Here is a 17315-nt window from a genome sequence, read left to right as displayed (position 1 = left end):
TTCTGAAGCCTTACTGCAAATAAATGTTGCAGCACTCTCCTTAGCAGCTGAGGATCCATACAACTCATCTGGCCTAATTAAAGTTTCTGGATGCCCTGAGAACCCAAACTGAGTTGAAAATGTATTTACACACTCAACAATTGGTCTTGTGTCCACTTCAGACAGGGTACATGCTAACTTGCTTTTAGCTTTAGCATCTACAATGAATATTTCACCTTCATTAAGGGTGTATATAAAGTCTTTTCGAATCAATCGATTATGCTTGACAAGCTATATGGAGCCACTGGGAGGCTCTGGAAATGTTTGGTTGATTGCAAATCTTTCCGGTAGTGGGGTAAGTCGATAATGAATTAATTAAAATTTTCGGGTGAACTTTTCCTTTAATTGATTAATTGTTTAGTCTAGACATAAGCTGTCCAAAGGTTTTGAAAAATGCTTGTCACAATTTCCTAGAGTGCAAAGTGACATCTTCAGATTGCTCCTTGTGTCCAACCTCCAGTTCAAAGCACAAAGACTAATCATTTCTATCATAAATCACAAAGAAAAGCAGCAAATCCTCACATTTAAGAAGCTGGAACCAGAAAACATTTGATGACAATTTATTTTCTTTTGATTGACCCCTAGATTAATCGCCAAATCACTGCGACTCTAGTTTGTAGTCACTCAAATGACAGTAGCTATATAAATATATGGCTTTATTATTTAATGTGCTGGTATTCGGCCTTTTACAAAAAAAAATTCATTTCCATAGTTGTTTTCCTACAGGGAGCATTTAAATGCAGTGCAGTAACATGTTATTGGATGCTTGGTTACTGATTGGTATCAATGACAACATGACCGAGATAATTCGCTATTAATGGACACACACACACACACACACACACACACAGGAGAGACAGACACACAGACAGGCAGGCAAACAGACAGAGTGCGGTAGCTTTAAGAGGGGAGGCGTGGTGCTGCTGTTTTGACCGATTTGTCAATCCCTTCACTCGCCACTATCATTCAGCTGAATGAACAGCCCCGTACAGCCAGCACAGGGCATCGGCTCTCTGTGTATTCAACCCGCCGAAGGACTCGATTTGGTCATATTTGCTTGGTGACAGCGACAAGGGATTATTATTATCGGGCAGTGACTGTTTCTCCGTAACGAAGCTGGGAGGTAAGTTTGCGAATTTACTGTAAATCGAGCTGAACTGACGGTGCCGTGTGATGGTGCTCACTCCCCGGTTCCTTCTTCATCAACCGTGGAAGCAAAGGGAGCCATCGGCTGCAAAATCACACACTTCTGGTGGAGGTTCTGATCGAGGGCTAGCAGCGCTGGCTCATTTTGCATATGAAGTGAAGATAGAAGGTGTGAGATGGAAACGTGTTTTGACTGGCTGCTGTTTTTCCGTCCATCATGCCAATTAAGATCCAATACCTGATTTGAAGCCTAACTGTTCGCTGGTTACGTTAATATTAATGGGAAACGTGATACATGGCTTAATAGCACCCGTTTCCAATTCCAATGGAGCACTTTACTGACCGCATATTGATGCACATTGGATAATTTATATGCATTTCTGCGCATGACAGCCTGCTCCCATTGGTTGTTCTTCAGTGTATTTGACGTATGGTGACAATATGATCATTTTCGGTTTTTAATAAGAGTTATGTGATATAATGATGGACAGGATGCGCAATGCATTTGACCCCGATATTAGGCGGCTGTATGTTCACTAGGCTAAACGGACAGACATGTAGTTTCTGTGAGCATCCATGGAGGGCGCTGCTCTGTCGCTACTCTGCCCACCCCAGTCACACTGTAAAAAATGTCTGTTCACCTCATCTGGGGTAATTAGTCTTACCATTAGATTTTGCTCAAATCCGCTTAAAGATTTCATCATTTCCGATTGAGCTTTACCCTACTTTTCCATTTTTCCATTTGTTTTTTCTCCAAAGAAATTTGAATGTCAATATCTTGATAAAACACAGTAAGATTCTTACGAACTTGACATTGTATTTATGGAAATCCAAATGAACCAGGATGAGGGGATTTATATCACCCCTTTGGATGATATGCTCTTGTTAGCAGAAAAATGCGACTTTCAGACTGAATGTCAGCATACGTTCCTTGTTGTGATGGACTCTTCTTGCAGTGGCTGTTGCTATTCTCTTGGGCTAAATTTGGCTGCACTAACTTTTCAGGTTGTGTTTTCCATCCAGACATCGGCATGTCAAAACATTTGTTCCTGTAACATAAAACAGGTGTCTCTAAATATTAAAAATGAATCGAGACACTGCTGATCATCTCTCACATCAGTTTCAGTTTTGGAATAGTTGCTTTGTACCAAATTTACAGCAAACCAATACTTTTCGCACTGTGGAGCATCCATGCAAAAGCTCACACTGCTAGTCGGTTTATGGGATTGATAGGCATCAAGAGCTGTTTTAATCTTGCTGAACATCTGGCAGAGATGCAGCATAGGATCCTCTTGGTCAGTTGTTGAGGCTTTACAAGCACAACGGCATGCTAAGCACAAAATTATCCCCTCCTCCTCAGCCACACGACTTTTCCTAAGGAGTACTTAGTATCTGCTACATTCCTCTTAGTGGATTAAAATTGCACTTCTTACGAGTGTCAAGCAAGCCACAGTTATCCTTAACTGTTTTTGGCCAGTTCAGAGAAATAGAAAAAAAGAGGGGAAAAAGTAAGAACGATGATTATGGGTGAAAAGATTGAAATGGATTTAGACATAGAAATGACATTTTAATCAAGCTTACCCATTGGGAGTTAGTGGCTTGCAGGATTTGTCCATGTGAGGCAGCTGAAGGAATTCTCAACAATGTGTAATGTACATACTTTACAGGCATAAATAGGCTACCCACTGAAGCCCCAGACTTGTTTAATGGATGTCAGTGCTGATGGATTTATTGAAAAGCCCTGCACTATAACAGAGCTGCAATCCATTGAGCTTTTAATACATTTTAAGCTTTTTCACAGGTTCAGCACCAAATTGATCACACACTTAAAACAGGAATATTTGGCTGTTTACTCTCTAGTCAGACTGGAGCAGCTGTTCCAGCAATTTGGCTGGAGTATTTTTAGGTCCACTGTTTGGATTATTGTGCACATCCTTGTCCGGAGGGAGGGAAGAAAAATAGGTCCGTCATCCAAGAGTAACATGGCCACTGGGCTGAGGTGATCTACTCCTGGCTGTGCCCATGCTGACAGAGCTTTTGGTTGTGTTTCTGTGGCGGAAAGATGACTGAAAGCCATGGTCAGCTCAGGGTGGCTACGTGTGTGATACCAGGTATTGGCCAGACGGGGCTGTGGTGTGCGAATGTGCCCAGTCTCTGCCATGGAAAAAAAAGGTGGCTATGCAGCAGGGGAAATACAGGGCCATTGTTCACAACCAGCCGCTGAGGCTGAGGCGTACTCACTTCCACCAGGGCCAGATGTTTTGGTTGGCAATTGACTGTGCCAACTGGGGCTGTAAGGTGAGAGTCTGGTGTGGTGGGCAGGATATGGCAACAGCTGAGCCAAGGCAGACTGCTTCTTCTGTATCCCTAACTAGGGGGGTCAAGAATCCCCAATTGGTTCGACTTTTGATTTTAAGGTCATGATTCAATTAGATTTTTGATTGAACTGTTTTGTTTCACCATTGACAGCTATTAATTTCTTATTTACATTTTCTGATTCTTCTTTTAGAAGATAAGTGTATGTTATATCAACGGCTTGGCTTTACTCATTTGACTTCTACCCTTAAATCCCATTTGCAGTATAAGGTATTGTGCCAGTTTCTACTCCTACCCACTTTTCTGTTTGTGTGGTGGTCAGGGAGCTTACTGTATCTGAGAAGAGCTTCTGGCACGGAGTGAAAAAGTCTGGGAGTAATTAGCTGTGAGGGTATAATCCTATACCAGACACAGCGTCTGTTAAAAGTGTGTGCCCCCCCCTTCTCCTCCCAGACAAGTGGTTACGACCCCAACAAAGTCCCACCTCCTATTTTACTACCACCTTCATTTATGAGTACATGTGAAAATAGTGAAACTAGTTTGCTTTGCAGATTTGTTTTTGCAGCAGGGGGTGACCATACTATCACACCATGAATCATACTCACATAGGCCTGCACAAGGAGTGCCAAATCTCTGGAGAAAAGGGTTTGCTTTTTTGATTGCTTTTTTGTTTTTGTTGCAAGATGTCGGTGACAAATTGTACACATGCACAGAAGCAGCCTAAAAACTGCACATGAAAGGTTTAAGACACATCTAACAAAGAAGCTGCTCTGTTGTCTGGTGGTACGGAGGGGGATGCTTCTGTATCAGTGTTGTCTATTAATGTCCTTTGAGTTCTGTGCAAACATTTCACTTCACTGATATTACTGATACTCAGTAGATCTGTACCAATGATGTTCTGGGAAGTTTTTATCACCTGCTGTAGCTCCTTGTGTACGAGCCATTCCAGTTTGTGATGTTTCCTGTCAGAATTCTTTATATTGCTCCTCTATTTTATTGGGGATGCTAGATTATTAGCAGATTTTTACACATTTATTTGTAATGAAAATATATGTATTTCTAAAAGAGAAATAGTAACTGATTCTTGAGCTTTTCATTAACCCCAATGAACAATCTGGTCCCAACTTTTGTAGAGGGGGTTCCAGCCACCAGAACTGTGTGTGCAGGATTTGCTGATGGGTGGTTGCAACAGGGTGTGGTCCGTTTCTCCCATACAGTAGTGAGGCTGTCTTCTGTTGTGAATAGTCTGATTTGGAGAAGATTTGTAGCATGGCAAGACAGCCCCGGAATGTAAGACAGCCCTGGTATCAGATTGGGGTTACCCAACTGTGAAGCAGTGCTATGATATGATCTTAATGTAAATTAACTGGCATGTTCTGTTCTTTGGATCCCTCTTGCATCGTTATTATGGTGTATATATGAAGTCATAGACTCTAATTACAGTCATTTCTTGGAAAAACCAACATCCATGGGTCATGTGTCATACCTCTGGGTTGAAGGAGGAAATCTCTTGTTCAATTGGAACTATTAAACAAAACACTGCAAGACATTTTGTGTTCTTCCTCTACCCCTCCTTCTTCTTATTTCCCCTCCTCAATCTGTCCCTGTCGTCTAATTTCCTGTCAGTTTCATCACATACTCCCACACACTATCCAAATGTAAAATAAACGTGTTACACAATGATATGGGTAATTAAAATATCAGAACCCCAGCTATTTTATTGTAGGAAAGACACCTCAAGTTCTGTTTTTGCAGTTCTACACAGTGTATCATTGTTAGCCAGGCTTTTATGCACTCTCCCCACTGTAGTGTTTTTGGAAACAGTAGCTTGCTGCCTTGACTACCTGATTAGACTTGACTGATTTAATTCTTGGTTTCAACATGTATTGTTCTGATTCTGCGGAGGGGAGCTTGAGGCCACAGTAAAGATGGTATTTCGCATTAAGTGTGCATGATGGCAGGGTGACGGGTCCTTCAATCATATCAGGACCAAACAGATGGGGAGCAGGTGCTCATGTAAGATTGTCTCTCTATGTCTTGAAGAATTGTTCCTCCATCACTGGGAATGATTTAGCACTGGGGGTAATGGAGGTTAAGAATATCCTAATGTGTGACAGCTCCCTGCCCCCTACCTCACCATCCTTTGTCCCAGCCTTGGCCCCCCTTTACCCTCTACCCCTTTCAACCTGTAGTCAACTAACTCAATGCAATGGTTGTTTCAGTCCCCTGTCTTAATGTAGTCACAGGCAATTAGCTCCTATCAAAATACGCTGCTGGATGCAGGGTTGAAACTCAGGCATCCAAACTCTTTTACCCTGAGCTAATGAGTAAGGGCCAGATAGGTTTTGTCAGTAGATGGAAGGGATAAAAAGCAGGAGGGGTTCACTTGGGACCTGTGCATGTGCTACCTCGCTGAGCACAAAGCAGCTCTTTCACTTGGGATCTTGAGCACATATGGAAATGTTTACTAAACCTCCAGCGCGTAAGTCCCCAGTATTCTTTCGGCTGCTGGTTTCTTCTCACCTCCACAGCTCAGATTTACTTTGCTTTTGAAATTTGCTTGAAACTGGACATTATCCTACATTAGCCCTTTCTCCTTGGTACTCCTCAAAATCTGAATCCAACAGTACAACACTACTTTGAGGTGTACTCATTTAAAGTTGATGATGTTCTGTTTTGACCTTTTTGGTCTGTATCCAGTAGACATAACTGACCACTGTGATTTGTGTTTTTGAGCCACTAAAGACCACTTACATTCATCTACTTAAGATCATGTCTGTAATTCACGTGTTCACATGTGCCCAGTTAATATTACACTTAATTCATTGGTACTTTCACCACGGAACATGGCATTCATTTATGGCTTTGTTGAACTTGTTCAGTTAAGGTTGACCCATGTGAATTCAAGGTCCATGTTTAGTAGTGTTGCTTGCCTTTTCTTGAATGAATTAGTACCCACACAAAATTATAGGAACACTATTTTAACAGGAACACAATGCCAGCGTGACATCATCTCCAAGGATCGGCTTCTAAACTACACAGCTGGATGTAGATAACGGAGCTGCTTGGATGTTTATTTTTTCCCTTCTGCATTCCAGCTTCTTATTTATAATGGCTACGATATCCCACTCATGGGGTTACTTCTATAAAAGGAAGTTGGAAGACTTTTGCCGACCCACTCAAATAGGAGGCTTGCATGCCACATTTTCTCAAGATGTAACCATTAGATTTTCAGGAGAAAGACATCAATCACACGGCAAAAAATTGTGAGTTTGGCTTGGGTCAAAGACAGTGAGATACATGACTGAAATCTTGATTGAGAGCACTGAGTCAAAACATAAAGCTATCAACTCCCTCAGTGGGCTTCTGCTTTCTTATTATCCAGGTGTATCCTCAAAGCAGTTTTTTCTCCTCTATTATGATTTAAAACTGCAGTAAGGAATTGTGAAAAGAGGCTGTATAAAGTGATCAGAATAGATGCAGCTCTTTGTATCAGAGGTCAAACCTATGTTTTTGTTGAGAATATACTCCACACATGGTTAACTGTGGTGAAAGGTGACCTTTGACACACGACTTGGTCCAACTGCCAAGCTGGCCCTCGAGGAAATGGATTGTGTTTACAAAGAGCTTGTCATTATGTGCTTTGAATGAAATTATCTTGACATGTTGGGCTCGGTAGCTAATGGCATTCAGTATCTATTTGGGATCATGTGGCCTTGCTTTTCCCTAAAAGCAAGAGCAGCCAGCTCCTCTTTAACCTGAGAATTTCCTCTACTTGCAAACTGAGTAGATTGGGTCTCCATTATCAAACTGACAACAAATCATTTGGCCTGGATTGTCTGCCCTCAAGATCTTTTTAACATGCATTGTTGTTTTCCCAGGATCAATTTGGCCCTAAATTAGCCTAAACTCCTCAACATTAACAATCCAGATGTCCTCAGTGGCCTGACACCCGTCATTTAATGCCTAGCAGATGGTATTTGTTGCAATGGATTTTGCTGAAAACAGATTACCTTAATGAGGTCATTTTCCAATGAACTGTGTGGGTTTGGCCAAATCATCTGTAAGAGGCCCAAACTAGGCCTCTAAGGTTCAACGATTTACTTAAGGCTACTTAAAGGGCAAACAGGCCTGGAAGAAAGTCAAGTCCTTTCTTGCACCACTGAATATCCTTCACAGTACAGTGTTTGTCAATCGAGTGTATTCACTGTGAGGGGCCTATGTACAAGAAATGTGACATAGGATGTTTGTCTTTGGGCTGTGTTATTATAACTATCAGATCTTCCTCCTCTTTCCCTCCCTCCCTCAATCTCCTTGCTTGACAAGGGTCCTTTTCGCTGGCCCTTGCAGTTCTGTTTGTGTATTTGATTGTGGGAAAATTTCTTGACTGTCCGTGAGAGTCCCCCGCTCTCTGGACTGACTTTTCCCTTGGGGTCCTTCAGGCTCAGAGAGGCTGAGCTCCACCATTGCGCTGAGACCCCTCTCCTCCCAGCAACCTCTTGTGGTAGCAGTGGTAGTAACATTCCCTTGCCTGGTCTTCTGAGTCCCAAACCGCTTGTCTGAGCTGTCTGTGTGTCGCTTATAGCCAGGCTCGACTACACAGTTTATCTTCTTAGAATGGGGAGAGCTTTCAGGCATTTAAGCACAGCGATAAAAAAAGCCTGGCAAAAAGCACTCTCTACCAATAACTCATTTCAGACGGGGGCTGAGATCAAGACATGGATATGTGACACAGAGTTATGAGACTGGGCCAGGCTGTGGTGGGTTTACTTTGGCTGCCATTGAGGAATATGTCTCCAAAGCTGGATATTGAATATGAGAGAGGTCAAATTTATAGCTTTTTGTTTAAAGTTCCAATGATTAGACTTGTTCTACTTCAGTATAGGTAATTTGACAGAGTGGATTACCTTGTGTGGCATTTCATATAGATTGTGAGTTTCAGTTTTCCTTATCATTCTCATGTTGTACAGTAAGGTACCCCTCACTTTTGAATGCCCCCCTTGCCCCTCAGAGCGGGGTTGTTGTTAAAAAGATAAAGGGTAGTGGTTGAAATTAGACAACGCTTCAAGACGCTCAAACATTGTCAGTTGTCATCAATTTCATTTATGTAAACTGATGCAACTTGACATTTCTAATATGCGGTCTTCAGCTTTGTTGATGTCTCTTGCTTTACCATGGCAATTGTGGTATTCACAATGCCATTTGTCATTATCTGATGCCGATAAAAAAGAACACAGCAACGTTGCCTGGCCACTAGTGCTGCTTTATAGACTAAAAACAGTAGCAACCCCTGCAAGTGTGCATTGATATTGGAGAGCAGTACCAAGTGCATCAACTTCACTGTTGGACTTAAGTTTCAGGAGTCATATGCCTTCAAAGGGGGGAAATGCAACATTGAAATACTTAAAAAATGCAGAACTACAGTGTTTCCCCCTAATGCACCTAGCAGCTGCTCACCTCTGATGCTGAAACGTAATTTTGAATGCTGAAACGTGATTTTGAATGCTTGAACTTGATTTTTGTTTAAAGGGGGGACAGGAGGAGGGGGAGGATAGGTGAAGACAGGAGATGAGGAGTGGAGAGGACTGTGTTTATCTGTAAGGATAGGCCTATTTGATTTTATGCTTTGGACGCCTCATATCTAGGTCAATTAACACACCTGCAATTGGAGCATATGAACAGAGGAGATGATGCCTTCTTCAAATTTTGAACACTAAAGTTGTATTTTTCCTTGCTACTGATGCTTCATATCCAGACCAATTCACAGACAGGAGTAAAGCATTAAGCATATAAACAAGGTACTTGTTCGCTTAACTGATTATATCAGCTCAACGATTCAATGATTCAACAGCAGGCAGTAGATGTCAGCACTGAAGCAAGTAAAGCTGAACACGGATTCATGATTATCATTCTTGCAGAAGGGGAAAAAACTGTCCGGCAACATCATGAGTGTTGAACATTAACATAACAGCAATGCAGCCATTTGGAACCACAAATCTGTAAAATAAAACATTTGGAAGATACATGTTAATATAGAGATAGTAACATGCCACATGCCCCTACTGTTTTCCCCATTCTGAAGGTCTTACTGTGTGCAAAAGACACAGTCACGCAACAGCTCTCTATCAAAGACAATCGACAGAGGGCCTCAGAGATATTAATTATTATTCATAATAAATATTCATAAAAGATCATAAATGTTAAGTCATCATTGAAAGTGTCGTTAAATTCAAGCAAATTAACACTGATCATTCAACACGGGTGATGCAAGTTGAGTCAAGATAAAAGAGCTTACAGTGAATAATTTAAGAATAAATGACAGCTAGCTAGTGAATGTAAACAGAGACACACATAAAATAATAGCTTGTTTGTCAAATCACATGGGTGGAATCCCAGGGGGACAGGTGGGTCATGACCCCCCCTATCTCTAGAAACATTTAATTTGCCTCCCAGTATATCACTGTAAACCCAACTAGCAGTGTTCATAGGATCAATGTAATTTTTCGTAGTGGACACAGTGACAAGTGTTTGTTTGCAGAGTTACAGCACTACTTTTGAGGTCCAACTCCAATTTATGTATGCCTTCCAAGGTCGATATTAGATTTTCACCCCTGCGGACACCTCCGCTGTTGCAACTCCATCCTAGTGGAAACACTGGGCTGTCACGCAGAAACCAACAGTAACAGTGTAATGTTTGCTAGCTAGATGGTAAGTTACTGAGACATCAGCAAACTACACTGCTCAAAAAAAAAATTAAAGGAACGCTTTTTTTATTGGGTATGGCATGAGGTCAATTGAACCTGTCTGATATTGATCTGGCCGGTTTAGTAGCAGATGGCGTTGTTAATCAGTTTCAGCTGTATTGGTGTTGATGGAATTAACAACAGGGGCACTAGAGTGGCAACAATGAGAAAACCCCCAAAACAGGACTGGTTTTGCATGTGGAGGTCATTTCAAGTTTCTCCCTCTTGATCTTTTTTGGCTGGTTTTTCCACTAATGCTGGTTTTGGCCAGAGTCATCATCACTACTGGCAGTATGAGGCGATTCCTTAACCCTACAGAAGTTGCACAGGTTGTCCAACTCCTCCAGGATGGCACATCCACATATGCCGCAACAAGGAGATTTAATGTGTCTCCCAGCACAATCTCCAGAACATGGAGGAGATTTCAGGAGATAGGCACTTACTCTAGGAGAGTTGGACAGGGCCGTAGAAGGTCCTCAACCCATCAGCAGGACCGATATCTGTTCCTTTGTGCAAGGAGGAACAGGTTGAGCACTGCCCGTGCCCTACAGAATGACCTCCAGCAGGCCACTGGTGTGAATGTTTCTGCCCAAACAATCAGAAACAGAATTCATGAGGGTGGCCTGAGGGCGCGACATCCTGTAGTGGGCCCTGTGCTCACCGCCCAGCACTGTGGAGCTCAATTGGCATTTGCTAGAGAACACCAGAATTGGCAAGTCCGCCACTGGTGCCCTGTACTTTTCACAGATGAAAGCAGGTTCACCCTGAGCACCTGTGATGGACGTAAAAAAAGTCTGGAGAAGACAAGAAGAACGCTATGCTGCCTGCAACATCGTTCAGCATGACGGATGGTGGTGGGTCAGTGATGGTCTGGGGGGGCATATCCATGAAGGGACGCACAGACCTCTACTGGCTAGAAAATGTCAGTGTGACTGCCATTAGGTATCGGGATGAAATCCTTGAACCCATTGACAGACCCTACGCTGGTGCAGTAGGTCCTGGGTTCCTCCTGATGCACGACAATGCCCGGCCTCATGTGGCAAGAGTATGCAGTCAGTACCTGGAGGATGAAGGAATTGATACAGTTGAATGTCCCTTGCGATCACCTGACTTAAACCCGATAGAACACCTCTGAGACATTATGTTTCGGTCCATCAGGTGCCGCCAGGTTGCTCCTCAGACTTTACAGGAGCTCAGGGATGCCCTTACACAGATCTGGGAGGACATCCAACAAGACACCATCCGTCGTCGCCAAAAGTGGTTTGTTAAGCATAGTTGTGGTTTTCACAGTAAAAAAATCTAACTTTTTCTACTCGGATTTCATGTTTTTTTGTGATTTTAGGTCCATTGTGTTAATACAGTATGTCAAAATAAAAAAAATAACTGTACAGTCACACATGTGAGGTTGTGCTAAAAATAATGACACCAAGTAAATAGCTTTTAAGATGAAATATAATGGCAAAATCAAAATTATAGCTGCTGCGCAGCGATGGGTCTGGTCCGGGCTATTTTTTGGCCAAATTAGGCAATTCTGAGCAACAAACAGGAGAATAGGAAGACAAGACAGTTGACAACAATGTTCACTTTGGACAACTTGAGGCTTGAACTCACAACTTCTGGAACCAAAGACTGTCATCTATCGCTCTGAGCTAATTGGCAAGTGGCATTATAACAGTGGCTTGACAAATTGATTAAGCCATGCACTGTTGTGCAGGTAGATTTGAAACCACTGTATGTGGTAATTTGTTTGTAAAAATAATTAATTTGCTCCATAAGTGAATAACTAATGTTTAAAAATGCTGCTTGCATTGACTGCAATTATTACCATGAGAGCAGAATTCAAAATGTTCTCAAAAATTCAGCTTTTTAGGTAAAATTCTGATATTTGTCAAACATCATCTACCATGACTCTAAAAAATGTTCAATTTTTTCATGAACATTGAAGAGTTATTTATCTATTTATTTGCAGGTAGGCTATATGTTTACAGTAGTGTTCACAGTCAAACATTTTCATGCACTGTAGGCAAAAATTGTGGGAGGTCTTCATACGTTTTACAGTTTAAAAAAAAACAGAGTGATGGACTTCATGATTTTTAATAGGTTTAAATGTACAAAAGTTTCTTTAGTACTGGGGCTACAGTTTGATGAAAGTGTGAAGTTCGAGCAGGTTGATTTATTATGAATTTTCAAAGTTTTAACTTTAGACGTTTGCTGTAGCGCCACCATCAGGACTATTGGGTTGGGTTTACAGCTGAAGTAATCTGGCATGAGACTGGACCTTTATGCAAAATTTGGTTAGCTTTCACCCATGGTCCAGTCCACGCTATTTGTTTTTATTTAATTTAGAGGCTTGCTGTGATGCCACCATCAGGACAATTGTCTTGTGTTTCTTATTGAGGACATCTGACATTTTGATCTGTCATCATCCTCATCATCACCCTTGCTGGGTCTCGAACACACAACCCTTGACACCAAGAACCAGCTCCTAACTCGCTGAGCTAATTGGCTGGAAGTGAAACCAGGTGTGTAGCTGCATTTGTCGACTCAGGGACTCAGTGTCCAGGCAGCTGTTGTCAAGGAAGATTTCAAAAATGGTCAAAATGTCAGAAATTCTGTTACCTAAACAAAAATCTGATAATACATAAATTGCATCTTGACAGCATGGAAATGTTGGCGATTTGTTTTTAACTCTTAAGTGTTTTGCTTCATAAGAGAAAATCTGATGTTTAAAAATGCCACTCTTACATAGACTCCAGTTGTTCATGAGAATTCAAAATGTTCTCAGAAATTCAGTTTTTGAGATAAAATTCTGATTTTTGCCAAACTTCATCAACCATGACTCCAAAATATTCTCAATTTTTTTCATGAAGATTGAAAATGTATTTAGCAAGAATTTGATAGTATATGTTTACAGTACTGTTTGCGGTCAAACATTTTGATGAACTGTAGGCTTAATTTTTGATAAATCAAAAATCAGAGAAACAAGTTTTGTGGAGGGCGGTCTGAAGATGCTCTCTAGCAAGTTTGGTGACAATTGAGCAAAAATTGTGGGAGGAGGTTTTATAAGTTTTACAGGTTTTGAAAAAAACTGAGTGATTGACTTCATAATTTGTAATGAGTTTAAGTGGACTAAAGTTTCAGCAGTATTGGGGCTACAGTTTGGTGAAAGTTTCAAAACTGTAGCATGTACTGTTGATTTTGTAGGTATTTTTAATTTTTTTTAATTTAAACGCTTATTGTGTTTTATCAAAGTTGTCTCTCTTTTTTCATCAGATATATTGTACTATTCTTATCCTGTCCTCACCTGCCGTATAGGAAGCTATACAACTATAAATTGTTTGATCTGAAGAATAAAAAAAAAAATGGTCTGAACAATACATTTTCAGAAAGGTCCTGCCTGGTGAGCTCACTTTATTTAAAACCAAAGCCCATTACTAGACAGTAAAACATTTTATAAGCTCAACACCCTCATAATTCTTGCTAAGAAAAGTGGATAGCTAAATTTGGCTTCTATATCTTCCCATGCATTTTTCTCCAATCATGTAATGACTTTATGGAACAGTTCAAACTAGCTCCTAAGTAGAATAGAAAGCTGTGACAGGCACTTTTAATGTGTTCTTCAGGCCTTCTCTCAGCTTGTAATGCATCATCTGAGCTAACCTCCAACCTCCATCTTATTGTATTTGCGTTTTGAGATGGATGGGCGAATGCAGCTGAGGATCCAGGAATGATAACATATGGTTCTGTCTTTTTGCTATCGTGTAACTCAAACAGACAAACACCAGTGAACAGTGGAACTGAGCCATAGATCCTTCATCCCTGGCAAGTTCTTTTCAAAAACTCTTTTTTGCCAAGTGACAAACCGCGTGGTTGGCAACAACTAAAGCATTCAGAGACCGTATGAATAGGGGTCTGTCTCAGGAGAGGCTTGTTGAAATGGGGCCTTTGGCTTTTATCCCTCTGGAGAGGCGAACGATCTCACAACGGTTTTGTGCTGGCAGTGCACTTCAAATGGACTGTTGAAAGGCAAGGCGTTTATTTGTGCTGCGTTATAAACTGTGTCCTTTTTCCCAGATTTAGCATCTTTGGGTGTTCCCCCCAAAGCACTACCAGACCATTCTCTCTACTCTTTACTGCTGCTGTTCTTACTTTCACCTGTAATGATACCCCTGACTCTACAACTTGTCTGTTATACCACTTCGTTGCTGCTTTCCTTGTGTACCTTAATTATCAAGAAGTTCTTCTTCTCATTAGAGCATGGTTTCCCCTGACCGAAACCCAGTACCCATTGGGACCTGTGAGGACCCTAGAGAGAGGGGATGACATGCGGCAAAGGGCCTCGAAACCTGGGTCGATGCAGCAAGGACCCAGCCTCTGCACATGAGGCACATGCTCTACCAACTGAGCTACTACCAACTGCCCTCTTTATTCTGATCACATCTCTATATTCAGGGAAGACGGGTATGCTGCAACTGTGGTAATAACTGCATGACAGGGTAACACAAAAAGCCTCAGAGGAGTGGAGTGGATATACACATATCATCATCATCATCATCCTTTGTTGGTAAATATCCAATGTGGACTTCATGTGACCCCCTCAGAGCTGTTCCTGAGTACTGGGATACTGGCCCCCCTCTTATCCTACTCTTAGTCCTCCTGCTTCATGCAGCAGCCTCTCAGAGCAGTGTGCTGTTTTTCCCCCCTTCATTTGTACAAACTAGGAAACTATCTACGATCAGCATTCAGGAAGTGTGGGGGTAAACAAACGACAGGAGCCAGCGGGGGAAACTCAAATGACCCAGCCATGTCCTAGCAACCATGAAGAGCAGGTTATTTTTGGTGGTTTCTGTGTCCATGTGCATTGTGATTGAAAGAAGGGCTTGTTTATATTTGTTTGTTACAAGGATTGATAAAATGAAGCAGCTTCCTTTCATTTCACGCATCATCACTGGCTGTGCCATATGGTCTATGATTCAAGGTATTTCCAGTCCTGCCAGTGACATGTAAGTTGGAGTGTATTCACTCCCGTACATGCAGTTCTTTGTGACTGTGGTTGTGTAGCTCTCTTCTCACTCCCTTCAAATGATATGCTGTTGGTAGTGACAGATGGTACCAGTTTTCCAGTTACTTAGTGTGTGTATTTTTTTTTTTCAAACTGAAGTGTCAAAAGAGTGACAAAGGCTTTAGTGCTGCATATGTGGATTTGTGCATATGTGCATTGAAAGGTCCATCCTGTCAGCAATGGAGTGATGGAGAGATAACCCATAAGCCATTACTGTGTATGCCAAAACTTGTGTCTGTTTGAGCCACACAGAAATTAGTCTGCACAGCTACTGGAAACTGATACAGTACAATTATCTCTCTCTCTCTTTGGACTACTAGAGGTGCAACGGATCAAAAAACCCACGGTTTGGATCGTTTCACGGATCAGAGTCACGGATCGGATCATTTTTCGGATCAGCAAAAAAAAAAAAGACAAGACAAATAAACATAACTTTGTTAATGCTGCGGTTGTTGAGCAGCCTTCGTTTTCACTCCTGTCAGTGAAACATCGGGGTGATGTCACTTCAAATGCGTGGCCATGCTTGATGTGTTTCCACTGTCATATGGCTTTCTTGTGCCACAGTGCCTACACACCGTCACGGTTTTATCCACTAACCTCTTTCCTTCATCATTATATTTGACAGGGAAGCCAAAATGCTCCCATACAGGGGATTTAAATGACGCGGGCGCTCAAACTCCTCCGTTCCTCCGCTCGCCATGACCACGCTGCACTTAACAAGTGTGTGGATTGAACATGCGCACTACTTTTTTTTTCATAAATCAATCTGCGGATCACGTGTGTGCCGAACCGAAGATATTGATCCGAACGAATCACGGATCAATGATGATCTGTTGCACCACTAATTTCTACCTCTCTCAATTCAATTCACTAACATTTCAATGAGCTTTGTTGGCATTAAAAAACCATCTAAAGCAGATATCAACAGTAATATTAATAACCAAATCAGTTATATATAGTCAATAATGATAAGTTACAACAACAGTAAGAAGATGAAATGTATAGCTACTCAGGGTTCTCCCCAGACGGTGGAACAGCGGCGCTGCGCCGCTCTACCGCTCGGTCAGCGCCGCTATACTCCGCGCGTGACAGTGTCGAGCGTCCGTCCGTCCGTCCGTCCGTCCGTCCGCCGTCCCCCGGTTGACGGCTAGGAGCTCCTGGCTGACGGCGATGAGCGTCCGTCCGTCCCCCGGCTGACGGAGTTGATGACCGGCTGTCCGTACGTCCATGTCTCTCCCCCCCCCCCCGGACTGACATTGACGAGCGGTCGCGCACCCCCCCCCCCCCCCCCCCCGGACAGACGGTGCGCCGCTATACTAAGAATTTCTGGGGAGAACCCTGGCTACTGTATATGCTCAGTGACCAACCCTAATAAAAAGGTCATTGTTATTTGAATATGACAGTCAGCACAAAGCATACAAGCAATCTGACTACGAAAAGCACAATCGGTTTTAAATCTGCTTGTGTTTCACTGGATGAATATTTAGCTGCACAGATGTAGTTTTGTGTTGTTTTGTTTTTCACTCGATAGGCATTTCAGTTTGTCCCTTTTATGAGTGTGTTTCAAATTAATTAAATTAAATTAATTGGAGAATTTTGGTAAAGAATAACACTCTTATTTCTGTAGATTTGTGGCAATGTTATTTAAAAGTTTTCTGTGTGCACCGTGCACATTCTAGGTGAGCCATCTAGAAAATGGCATTTTCTAAGGTCTCCCTCAGTCACACAATTCAACCCCACCTCCACCTCTTTATTCCAACCTTCACATTGTGCAGCAGCTTCAGGGATTAGCTGTGCCATGTAGCGAGGACCCTGAAAGATATTGTGAAGATCAAGGAGAGAGAGAAAGAGGTGAATTATGTGGCAGTTCAGCAAGGTGGCAGAGATGTTACCGGACTGTAACATGCAGAGATGGTAGTACACAGTGACAACATGATAGTCTGATTGTTTAACATAAAGTTCAAAGATTAAAGCAGGATGATATTTGATATCTTTTTTCTTATCTGAAT

At 42.0% G+C, this 17315-nt stretch overlaps 1 protein-coding gene across 1 annotated transcript in view; it reads left to right on the top strand.

The window, feature by feature from the left end:
- The first annotated feature begins 972 nt into the window (after positions 1 to 972).
- The window catches only part of daam2 (dishevelled associated activator of morphogenesis 2), a 136980-nt gene continuing 120637 nt past the window's right edge, over positions 973 to 17315 (top strand). The window contains exon 1 of the mRNA XM_030443354.1: positions 973 to 1162. The gene's annotated coding sequence lies outside the window, so the exon portion shown is untranslated. The remainder of the gene's footprint in view (positions 1163 to 17315) is intronic.

The sequence above is a fragment of the Sparus aurata genome, chromosome 16 (assembly GCF_900880675.1).
Source record: "Sparus aurata chromosome 16, fSpaAur1.1, whole genome shotgun sequence".
Taxonomy (NCBI): Eukaryota; Metazoa; Chordata; class Actinopteri; order Spariformes; family Sparidae; genus Sparus; species Sparus aurata.
Note: the sequence above shows the minus strand (reverse complement) of the source record. Positions and strands in the feature narration are given on the sequence as shown.